Source organism: Cygnus atratus, chromosome 5 (assembly GCF_013377495.2).
Source record: "Cygnus atratus isolate AKBS03 ecotype Queensland, Australia chromosome 5, CAtr_DNAZoo_HiC_assembly, whole genome shotgun sequence".
In the NCBI taxonomy this organism is placed as follows: domain Eukaryota; kingdom Metazoa; phylum Chordata; class Aves; order Anseriformes; family Anatidae; genus Cygnus; species Cygnus atratus.
The window spans coordinates 50,482,418-50,494,864 of record NC_066366.1 but is presented as its reverse complement, the minus strand read 5'-3'; the positions used below and the strand labels follow the sequence as shown (position 1 = coordinate 50,494,864).

Genomic DNA, 12,447 nt, shown 5'->3' with positions numbered 1-12,447 from the left:
TTTCTGAACACCAGGGCCTGGCTGCATAGCTGTCGCTGAAGCGTCTGAATGCCTTTGCAGTCAGTGTATGTGGGTTTAATTTCAAGATCTTTTTGAAGCATGAATGATTCCCCTGTTAAAGATGACAAGCACAGAGAGCAGGGAAATTTGCCCACGGTCTGAAAGGAAGTCATTCGTCCATTTAAGACTTTGAGCTTAAGACTTTGTTTGACTTCTCGTCTCCTCTTTGTGTTCTACATATAATTTCCTGAGCTCACACTGTGATATACATGACCTTCCCAGCAATATGTCATAGTAGAGTCTAAATGCTGTTTGGCCTTGAGACTCCTTTATTTTTTTAATGATACCTCAGTTTCAAGGTAGCTTCTTATGCTTAAAGACTTAGTGTTTCTCTCTTGCCGTGCAAGAGGGTGCAATCAGGTAGTCGGGTTCCTGATTTATTTTTTTTTCTCAATGAAGATTTCATTGTATTTCTAATCCTGAGGGGAAGTGTATGACTGTATGATCATGTTTTAGTCATGATTACTTGGTTCTCTGGTCTGACTTCACCTGTACCTTGTGTGCGACGAGTACTTTGATGAAGCTCATTGCCATGCACACTTCAGGCCTGCAGAGTCCTTGAAGCACTTAATGATGTCTTTTCCATGACCCCGGAATGACAGACACTGGGGATATACAGACTCAGGCTTTCTAAACCCGTGAGTCAGGTCTCAGATTCCTGAAATGTTTGGTTTGCCTTAGGTCATTTCGTACAGCTGTAAAGAGTAGACACTGTTCCTAAGAATTAAGCTCCACACCATAAAACCAAACTAAGCAGTTGCTGAGTGGTGTGAGCAAGGCAGGGCACTGACTGCAATGCAGGAACCTTTACCACTTGCAAAAACTTCTCAGCTTAAAGCACCATGTGAAGACAAAATGACTCTGATATGGCTCTAATATGGCTTTATGAGATTCGGAAATATATATACATATATTTTGAGTAAGAATAGTGTACAAGTAATAGTCCTAGGTCACAGTAATAGTCAAGGTCATTCTAATTAAACATCCTTGAAGTCTCTAGGTCTAAGCATAGACATGGCCTTAGTGTAGAGAAGGTCTCATCGTCCTCTGTCACCCAAAACCCAATGTCCATGCCTGTATTAGCTCAGCTGATCCCAGTGTTGCTGATAAGAAGGTGCTGCTGACTTGCCACTCCTGCCAAAGGCTGCATGCAGGGCGGCCTTCCTGCTGCTTTTAGCATCTTTTCATATTTTACTGGGTTGTTCACCTAAGTTGGCTTTTCCTTGAGGAACTCAAGGATGTAAAGGTGAAAGCAGCAGCGTCCTTGCTGTCCCTCTTCTAGGCTCATCACACAGATCCCATCCCACAGATGAAGAAAAGTAAAATGGAGGCTGAATAGCGATTTTTCTGTCGGACAGCATGCGTATTCCAGCTCTGTCAGTATCTTCAGGCCAAAATGAGATGGATATATTGTAAATTAACCCTATCCAGCACATACCAGCCATCCTCTGTGCTGAAATTGGCAGGTGTGTCTGTCACAGTGAGAAGAAGAGGCAGGACAGGAGCAGGCTGATTAGGGCTTTTCTGACTCCTACGGAAGGAGGAATGCTGTCAGTCTTCATGCTCTGCGTTATTCCCATTGCACAACCTTCATGGTTTGATGTGGCACATGGATAAAAAGCGTGAGGAGCACACAGCCACCAGAATCCTGTAATTCTGGCTGCAGGCGAGAGGTGCAAGGCAGTGCGAAAGCAGCGTCGGGGGAGTGAGCGAGCTCATCTGCTGGTGCTGTGTAGACATACAAGCGCTCTCAAGCCAAGGGTTCATGTACACAATAGGCCAGCCCTGCTGCCAAGAAGCTGCTTGATGCCCTCCCTTGTGCCGGCTGAAATGTTTGCTAAGCTCCTTAGTGGCAGTGCTGATCTACACTGGGTTAAAGGGTATGTGAAACCCTGCTTCTGCACAGCTGTGGCTGCAGGGCCACCAAGCACCGCTCCTTCTCCTGTCCAGATAGTCTCGGGAAGTGGCTGAGAGCACCAGGAAGCTGCCGATAAGTCATTTCAATTGGCATTAAAGGAAAAATGAAAGTGGAAAAGTGATTCAAAGGGCTGCAGAAACTCTGCAGACCCTCTTACGAGAAGCTCCCTCAGTTTTCAAGGTGTCTTTGTTCCTCTTGTGCTGTGCAGTATGGCATGTATTTGAAGGTCTGCCTTGCTTTGGAATGTCTGATCACTGCTCTTCTGAGCAAATCAAATGGCCTGCTTCACATTTTGAAGTATATCTCCTAAATCCGTCTCAGGAGGGAGCGTTAGCGTATTGAACACAGTTCAAAGCAACAAAACACGTGTTTTTTCCACACGCTTTTTTTTTTTTTTTAATGATGCCTCTTGGAAAGATGTGATGCCATGTGAGCACCACTAGGTGTATTAAAGGAAGGGCTTGATGCTTGTGGGATAAGCAGTTGGCACTGCTCTGGTGTCCCTGATCCTGTCCCATCACAGCCCTCTGTGAACCTCTGCCTTTCAGTGTTCGGCACGGTGAAATCAAATCAGACCTGCACACAGGGCCAGCCATTTGGGGGTTGCTCACATTTTTTCTTAGAGAGAAAATGGTTGTCCCCAAACTTCCTGGTACTCCCATTTTCTCTTCTGTAATGGGAGATAAAGCTGTGTCTTGTCCCCAGTGACATGAAGCACTGATAAGGAGGATCACATTACTCATTGGATTGAAGATACTGTGCAAACACAGAGTACAGGGACAGGTTTTTGCTTGAAACAAGACTGTCTTGCAGTGAGTAATACTGCACGTCCGGAATGCCTGTCTGCTAAATTCTACATCTGGAAACATCTGGAAGCGTCCATAAATAACATAAACATATGCTTGGAAATTAAGTCTAACGTCTTTTTGTTTGCTTTTTTTCCTTTGTGGATGTTTCCTGTGGGGCTTGAAGGAACAGGTGTGTGTTTTCATGGTTTCTGTAGTGTCCTCACTTCAATTTTGGAAAACAGTTGCAAAAAAATAAAATTAAAAAATCATCATGAACTATTTAATGAAGGAGTCAGGAGGTATGACAGTGTCAGTGTGGAAGACACGTGAAATGCCTACAGCTCATTCTGGTCTTTTGGAGGCATTGGTTTAATGCCAGAAAATGGCCTTATTTTGGTGTTGGATTCTCAGAACAAGAGAACCTGTATACACTTTTATTTACCTTGGGTTTTCATTCTGATGATTTTGCTGAAACCTGGCTTCAGGCATGCAGCTAAAAATGTGTAATTCCTTCAAGACCTTCAGTCACTTGAGGGTTTCATTGTCACATTTTGGGAGACTGGGAAGACTGGGATTGTGAGTGCTACACAGGCCTCAATCCAAGCCCAAGCCAGGGCTTTGTCTGACAACTTCTGGTTTCTATTAATTGGTAAACTGTGCTGATGTTATTTCTGAATGATCTACATGCATTATAACCTGGTTTCAAAGCCTGCTGGAACAAAAGGAAGACTGCTACTTACTTTAGTTTAAAAATTTTTTCACAATCTCTTGCAGTCAGGGAGCAGAAGGCACCTGTACTTCATTTTGTTTTGTTCATAGGGAAAAATAGTTTTTGAGGTACCTGCTGGCAACTGGATAGCATGACCCAGAGTAATGCCCAGGATTCCCAACTCGTGGTTCCCTGTGCTGCCTAAAGCAACGCTCACCGATGTTCAGAGGGACACAGGCTTTCTGCTGTGCTGCCCATGAAGCCCGTGTCAGGGTTGGAGAGGGGCCAGAGTTAGGGTCAGGGTCTCATGGGGAAGGCTACATGTTCAACACAGCTGAACGCTCAGAAGTTTGCCCGCCTTGGTCTGCCTGCAAGTTCTGCAGCAGCAACCCTTGTCTTAGAAAAGCAGGTGTACCACTCTTGAAGCGTTCCTCCTAGCAGGTCACATAAGACAAATGACAACTCCTCTGGGGTATCTAGTTGTCCCTGCTAGGCTCTTGCATTTTACAATGAATCTCAAAAACGACCTCTACTGTAGTTCATCTTTTTAGCCATTTTCATCCAATTTTAGCACCTTACACACTGCCTTCATCCATTTTTAAATAGTAGTTGCCTTGCTCTGGGGCACAGCACATTCCAGTGTAGCTCCAATCTCTTACGGTGTGTTTTTGTTTCTGTTTTTGTTTTTCTTTCCATGTCTCCAAGAACAGTCCCATACCCTCTCCTTTAGATCATGTGTCTGCCCCACAATGGACAAAGCATCTGCTTATTCCTCTAAAGCCACAGGATTTTGTGCTAGTTAATATTAATCTCCATAAATCTCTTCAAGCTTTTGATCTCAGAGTTGCATTATTTCTGCATGTTTCCAATATTCATCTGACCACCATGTTCCTCACTATTTCTGCAGTGCTGCTTAGTGGTTTTGATAACAGACATCGGTGCGCTGAAAAAGTGGAAGGAAGGCAGGATGCAGCGTTACAGTAGTTACATTTTTTGCTAGGGAGACCTGTCTGAGGCCCCTTCTTTTCCTGAGCGTACAGTGTTTTGGTGGCCCGTGCAGTGGGTTACTCGTGGCTTTTAATATTGTTCTTGCAGTACTACATAAGTATAGTTAAGTTTTACTTCTGAACTTCTTCTAGTGCTGTGGTGTCCTTTTCAGAAGGCATCAGAAGCATTTCTTGGTTTGGATTATGTGCTGGCAGGGTGATGTCCCCAGATTGTTTTAGAGCAATGGGGGGGGGGGCGGCGGGGTGGGGGGAGGGCAGAAAGGAGAAATCCAGAAGTCAGACACCCCAGCAGGCAGTTCTTTGTGATTTCACGGCATCTGCGAAATAGTTCTGTGCCACATGATGTTTGTGGTTGCCTTTCTTTACCTGATTTTAGAAAATGAAACCACTGTCTTCTAAGTACTGATTTCCCACAGTTACAGGCAAATTCCAGACAGGATTACATGTCTCTGGCAGCTGTCTCCTCGGGCCTCCTGTTCCATCTCGTAGTTCTTTGAAGGCCCTGGCTATTAATTGCCAGTGTTCAGATTTTGTGTTAAAGGCTGACTGCGGCCTCAGGAAGCTGTCCTGGATGTTTGCTTGAAAGCAGATGTATTGATGGTCTCCTGTGCCTGCATTTTCTTCCTTCTACTCACAAATGCAGTTACAATGTCTTCAAGTGCATACAAGCACAGTTAATCACCAACCCATTACCATTACCTGCTGAGCTGTGTATGGGAAGCTGTGGGAATCTGAGCACACCCCAGCGTATCTCCAGCTCTGAGTGTCAACAAGTAACCCTTACACACCGTGTGGGTTTTGTTGGGCTTCTTTACTCATCTCTAATTATTCAGGCTTTAGCACTGCTGTCAAAACTGATGTAAAGCAGAGTATCTTGTTGCATTTCAGCTTTTGACGTCTCAACAAAATTAACCAGCCAAAAGGATGTATTTTCTCTCTGGAAGGAAAAAAAACATTAGTAATAAGGAATGTTTCATGGTCTAGACTTTCTAGGTTTACCGCAAGTAAGGGTAAATGGAGATGTATGGACTTTGTGACTTGCCCTTACTTGGTTGAGGTAGGAAGCTGCTGTTGTTTTCTTCTCAGGTGCTATGGGATGATCAACGAGACCTTCAATTAGGAGTGTTATATAGATATTAATGCTGTTGGTGCAGGTATTGGTATCAGTACTGGGCATCCTTCTCCGTGTCAGTGGGAGGGAAAGGGCAGTGCCAGTGCTGGTAAAACCACGCTGGTGAGAAGGGGTAAAAAATACCTCTAAATACCTAGGACTTAAACACCCCCGAGAAGCATCAGGAGCCTCAGGAGGTGAACCGTTTTCAGAAACCGGTGCTACTATTGCAAAAAGCATTGGGACACAGTGAACCCCAGGCCAGGAGAAACTCTTGAATCAAGATGTTGTAAATGCGAATTGCTCCTACTGGTTACTGCTGGTAATAGCAAATCCTGTTTATTTTCAGGTACAGGAGGAGGTATTAATCTCCTTGTACAGCATGTAATATACCACAAGTGGTGATGCGCACAGTCTGAAAATGCCCCACTGGATCAATGCTTAAATCACTTGTTAGATCAATTCCAAAGCCATTGAATTTAACCTTATTACTACTTAGTGGGGTTCAGTAACATTCCCAGTAAACACTGATGTTTGTTTCTTTCAGAGTGTTCAGAACATAATTGTATCTCTTTTTTGAAAAATGACGAATTTTTTATAAGAACATTCCTGATATGTAAATGGAAAATGTTAATCTGTTCAATAACATTTTCAATGCATCTAAAAAGTCATTAGAACAGAGATATTTACTTTGTCGCCAAAGGTATGGGGAGAGAAATCTTACCATCTGCTACTACCAAATTAATTTTCAAGGGGGAAAAATAAATCCCTCTCATTGGAAGCTATTTTGGTCAGCTCTAATAGCAATATTTTATGTAGGATTTCTCTCCCAGAGCCTAGTAGAATTTACAAGTAAATTCATCTATCTAATGCTTTAGTAAGAGGAACATCTGTCTCAGACATTGGGAGGATTGAAATACTAAGAGTTTTTTAGAAATCTCCTATTCATCCTGCAATATTTGTTTGGTGTATGTAATCCTAATACACCAATTGCAGCACTAAATATTTTGCTGTAGCCAGAAATTGAACTTCAAGAGAAACCTGTTTAACTGCAGCTAATGAAAACGTCATGCCTGTGATCCTGCCAGGTTTGTATTCTGCAGTACCAACCTGAGTTTTAAGGAATTTTGAGCCAGTAAGACTAAGACTTTGCAACTTTGATGGAATGAAAAAGCCTCAAGCTTTCAACACCTGCCATAGAAATTTAATAAGGACCCTAATAAATGGGTCAGTTTCAGCAAACAATTAACTTAACAACTTCATCTGGAAGGCTTAGAGGCCCTATTTCATAGGAGGTAACTTGAGAGCAGTCTCATGTTATATAGTGTAGTTAATGTTTCCTTTAGAAAACCAGAGTTTTTAAGATTTAATATTTCATGTACTCCAAATTACATCAAATTGGCATACGGTACACAACAAAGCCTTCATCCCCTATATAGATCAAAAAGAAAAATTATATTAATCCTCTAAGCTGTTTGGGGGGTCCTTAAGCACAAGGAAAATATACAATTCCCAGGAATTCAGAAGCTTATAAAATGAATTTTGTGGGCAATTTGGATAAAATTATTCCTTATACTTTGATTATGCCATTAAAATTCACACTCCTACAAATATGGAGATTGTCTTGTAAGTAATGAGTACTTACTGGGCAGTGTAGCTGGGCTGTACTATACAGATTTGAGAGGAATATGTTTCCTACATGTTGTCTTACATCGTGTTGTGAGCTATTTTTTCAGCCTCTTGTAAAAATGTATAATGGAGATTGAGTCTTGGAAAGTTTATAGTTCAATGTGTTTAATGTACCTCTGTGTTTGGACGAACCAGTCACTGCTAGAAAATTTAATTGCACTTTTCTCTGCCCTACTTTACACATTTTGTTTTCAACTTTCCATTTGTTTTGCTGTCAGTTGCTGTACCTCAGCAGCTGCCCTTTCTCACTCCTCTCTTTATTTTATTTTGCTTTATTTTATTTTATTTTATTTTAATTTTATTTTTTGTTACAGCTTACTTCCAATCACCCTTCCCATGTAGGATTTGTTGTTTCTTGCAAGTGCCCTGTCTTTCGTCTGCCCTCCTTCTTCTCTCTTTCTGTCTGAGCCTTGTCCCACATGTCATGTTCAAACAGTAAAAGCTCTCCTGGACAAGGAGCTGTGCTTTTCTCCAGCTCTGTTGACATCCTGTATCCAACATCAGTGTCCTGTATTGATGTCTGGCTGCCTATTGTAAATAATGTCATGGCCCTTATTTGCCCACATGACATATGCAATTACTTGCACCTATATAAGCAAGAAAGGTGGAATGGCACGCTAGGATACATGTGTCCCAGCTGCTCCATATACAGAAGTTTACTGAGGCAGGCCTCGGTCAGACATCACACTGGTTTTGGTGGGTTGACAGTAAGTCAGCCTGGCTACTCAGTGCCAGCAGTCTGGGTCTATACAGAGATACCACTACTTGATAAAACAAAAACCTAGGAAATTCTTCTCAGCTAATGCTGTTGCTGGCAGCCTCATCATTAGGCTTAAAAACAGCATGGGCTTTTATGTCTGGACACACCCTTCTTTGGTGTTTGAGACAGTAGTAGTACAAGCAGGCTTGGAACACTGTGGGCAGCACGAGCAAGTGTTGGGAAAATCCATTTTTGAAGATATCAGTCCAGCTTCCTTCATGAACATTAAGTTTGCAGAGAAAGCATGAATATATTTTCGCCTCGATAGCATGAGGACTAGCAATCAGGAATACTTAGACTGAGTCACCATGTGGGAACACCACGAAACCCAGCTTGAAGTCCAGTTCTCATTTTATTTAGCGGCCTAGAGTTTGGGTGATTCAAGTAGATTGTTCACTGCGTGTTCATTAAAGACTTATTAATTGCTTGACTGTATGAGGTGGGATTTTGGGGTGAGGAAGGCAGAAGGAGAGGAATCTGCATTCCATTACCCAAGATTTAGGGTGCTTGGGCCACGTGTTTAATTTTGGACTTAAGCTGTAGTATTTAAAAATCATGTATTTGCCTTTTGTTTGTTTGTTTGTTTGTTCGTTCAATGAGAAGTGATGCTTTATCCTGACTTAAGACTTCGGCAGATACTCTGATACCTCCAGAGCCAGAAAGGGTAAGAGCTGGTTCTGTGTGCCATTGGCAAGTTATGGTGCCTGAAGCCTAGGGCTGTCAAAGCATCCCCCTAAACAGTTAGGTGGCCAACACCACCATTTCCCTCTAGAAGACTTGCCTGTTGTTAATAACTTGCGTAGATCTTGTATCTGTAGAGGTTATGACCTCTGGTAGAAATGAGGAAGCTGGCTTTTGTGCATGTTATAACACTAGTAGTTAACAAGATGTCTTGAAGGTAAGTAACAAGCGATTCTAAAAGCTAGCCTGGCCTGTTGTGAGGTTTTAATGTCATCTGCTGATGATATCCTGGATGAAATGCTAATAGCTTTAGAAACAAATTTAAGTGGCCTTTTGCTTTGCTTTGGGAGTAGTATCCATACATGCAAATCAAGCAATTTTCTGAAGCTGTGTAATTACACACTGCCAAGTGTTCCACTCAAATCGGTTTCCACATATCGTACTTCCTTCATGTGCCCAGCCCCATGGTGGTGTGCCTCAGAGGATTATTCATAACTGGTTCTACAACAACAGAATAAATAGTATTTAAAAGCAAATCAATATTTGCTATCTCCAATTTGCTGTTGAAAGTAGAGGCTGGGGATTGGCTTCTTGTATGCATTGCAACAGCAGTGGCCTTTGAGGAGACGTGAAGGAGGAAGAAATGGCATTAGCAGTACATGCCTGAGGAATTTCTAGGCTGGTGGGGACGGAAATGGTGCAACAAGGGAGCCAGCTGAACTCTCTTGTTTGTATCAACTTAGCCTTGAATTTGCCCAAGCGGTCTTTGAATTAGCTTGGTTTCATTCCGTGACAAATGAGTTGCCTTTGCCATTAGATCTGACAAACCAGAATATATATCTCTGTGAATATTTATTGGCAATCTTACTGGGGTGCACATACTGTACTGCTACTCTGATGCCTCCAGAGCCATAAAGGACATGAGCTGGTTCTGTGGTGGCCATTGCCTACTGGTGAAGTAGATGCGGGATGATTTGCCTGGCAAGTTATTGAGTTTGTATCAGAGCCTGTGTGCTTTGGTGTAAATACTGTGCCTCTGCAAACTGTAGGCATTACTGTGAAAGACTACTGCATTTGAACTTATTGGAAGAGCATGGAGGACCTGGCTCATGTGGGGTGGCCAAAATTCCTCTTTATATTTTTGTCTCTTATATCAAGGCCTGAGCTGAGCTTAACCGAAACAGCAGTTCTTAACTTTTTACTGCCTTCCAGCATTACATCTTCGAATCCAACCCTCACAGCAGGCATCCTCCTTTCCCAGTATAATGCATTGGATTTGTGTGCAGGCCAGCCATATGGTGTGTGTAATTATTATTTTATAATGGTGTTATTGCTCTCTAGCTGCCCAGTAAACCCAGTGCAGTTTCAGTAAACTGTATACAGCATATGAACCTTAGACTTGAATGATTTTCTTCACTTTTATACAATAGTAGGTGCAAAGGAGAAAAAAAGATTCCATTTAATTTATAGAAACTGTATAAAGTTTATAGAGTTTCTACAATCCTTGGAAATGAAAAGGCTGTGGAGAGGAAGGGCTGTACCAAAACTGGGAGGTCTACAGAGCTAGAGAAAAATAACCGTTAAAGGCACACATCAGTAGATACCGGTGATGAACTTTTCCTATTAGCTCTACAGGCAAGCATATGGCCTGCATTAGGGGTTTGTCTGCCTCAGGGATTTTATAAATACATTTCCTCCCCTTTCCTCCTCCCCATCCAGTTACTCTTGCTTTAGACCAGTACAGAATCAAACAGTGTCTGTTCTGGGGTCATCATTCTTACTGCAAGGAGTCTGCTGTAGAAAAGTTCACTGAGTAGTGTCAGGAATTTCTCTCTATCTGCAAGTGCTCTCCTGTGTGTGCCTGCCTTTTTTTTTCTTTTTTTTTTTTCTGGTATGTGAACTTCCTGAAGCAGTAATACCAGCTTGGCTCGCCCATCTTTTCAGGCATATATGTAACTCTAATTTACATCGATGGCAGAATTTTTACAGTAAAATAGGAGCCACAGTGCACTCAGTTATATGAGTGAGCTGTACATAAACGTAGCTCTCTTTTGCATCCTTATTTACCTTAGCTTTACCTTATTTTAAAATGAAGATTGCCAAAATGATTGGTGAAAAATAGGACCTGACTGAAACCAAGCCTGTGATGAAATTAGAAAACATATTAGAAAACATTAATTTCACTTCTGTGCACCCTTCTGTGTTTCTTGATTTTGGTGGCCATTGGAAGTCTGCCTAGCCAGCCCATTTGGTAGGCCTCCTGTCCTCCCTGAGACCTGGCACTGCCCACCCCAGCGCTCCTGAGCATTTCAGACCAGCTTGAGAAAGAGGTGGCCCCATTTCCTGCTGTTTTGCACCCTTTGCACCAACACTGGTATTTAAACAAAAAGCAGTGTATCTGGGAACAGATCTGGCTTAACATTAATGTCCACCGGCCCTCCAAAGTGAATTTCAACAGATCAGTTGTTGAAGTTACTCGCCTGACTCTTGAGTGCTGTACCGATGTGGATGTGCGAGCGCGTCGAGAGCCAGCACTGGGGTTGAGGTGCTGAAGGAAGGGAAGCCCAAGAAAGATGTAACACATCTTATCGGTTGTATTTTGAGATCTGTAGGGAGTAAATGCTGCATTATTTTTTTTACAGATATTCTAGACCCTAATATAATTTACAGTTTCATTTGTAGAGAGCTGTTTCAAATCTGTGCAGATTCTTCTAAGATATTTTAAAAGAAAAGCCAACAGCAATAATTAGTTTGGCATTTTCCATGTTTTGTGAAGCATTTAAGGGGTAAGGACTTTTTCTAACCGATCTTACATAAAATCAGGTTTTACAGGAATAAGAAGACTGAGAAGGCCTGAATGGCTGTCAGTGACAGATGTAATTCATGCTGAAAGCTCTATTCCAATACATCAAAATACGGAAAGCAATTATATATATGATTAGAGGCTGCTGACCCTTCACTTAAAATGATCAAAAAGAACAATATTAAAATTTGATTTACGGAAGCTACTACTTAGCCTATAATTAGCCTGACCAATAAAAACAAACCAGACTTTTACAGAATGCGATTTCCCAGTAGATAGGTTAGCTATTTGTGCAGGGCTAAGGAAACACAAAATGGTCTTAAAATATATTTGATATGCTCTATGAGTAGATTGAAATACATCATATAACTAGTTTTAATGTTTTTTGTTCATAAATTGCCGGATTTCCTTAATTCAGGTGAAATTGGAGAACCACTTGAGAATAATTGTCTCTAAAATGAAATATTACTTTGTCAGTCTACTTCATTTATTTTAAATATAAACGTTTCTCTTTTATATAAGAAGCTAAATGAAACTTGGTCAGAAATATGATTCCCCTTACACTTTTGCTGTAGTTCAGTATGGAAATGGATTTGGGAAATGGCATATGTAATTAAAAACTCTTCAGCTGGCACAGGAGCTATTTGTACAGCTCCTAGCATACAGCACTTCTGGCAAGGAACAAGCGCTTCTCGTCTTACTGCAATATAAATAAAATGATTCATCAATGTAGAGACTTGGAATTTTGATTTGAAATGCACTGGTTGGGAGATTGGGAAGATGAGATTTGAGGAAGCTTTTCCATTCATGAGAATGAATACAAAATTGTTGTGTTGACCAATGTAGCCCTGTTTCCTTGTGCATACAAGTAAGTACATTGGAATCCACAGCAGCCCAATTTGCGTGACGGTGTCAGGACAA

The 12,447-nt window shown here is 41.7% G+C and overlaps 1 protein-coding gene across 1 annotated transcript in view; it reads left to right on the top strand.

Annotated features, from left to right (window-relative positions):
- Positions 1–12,447, top strand: part of CLMN (calmin) — a 75,036-nt gene that overhangs the window by 39,060 nt on the left and 23,529 nt on the right. The gene's annotated exons all lie outside the window — the stretch shown is intronic.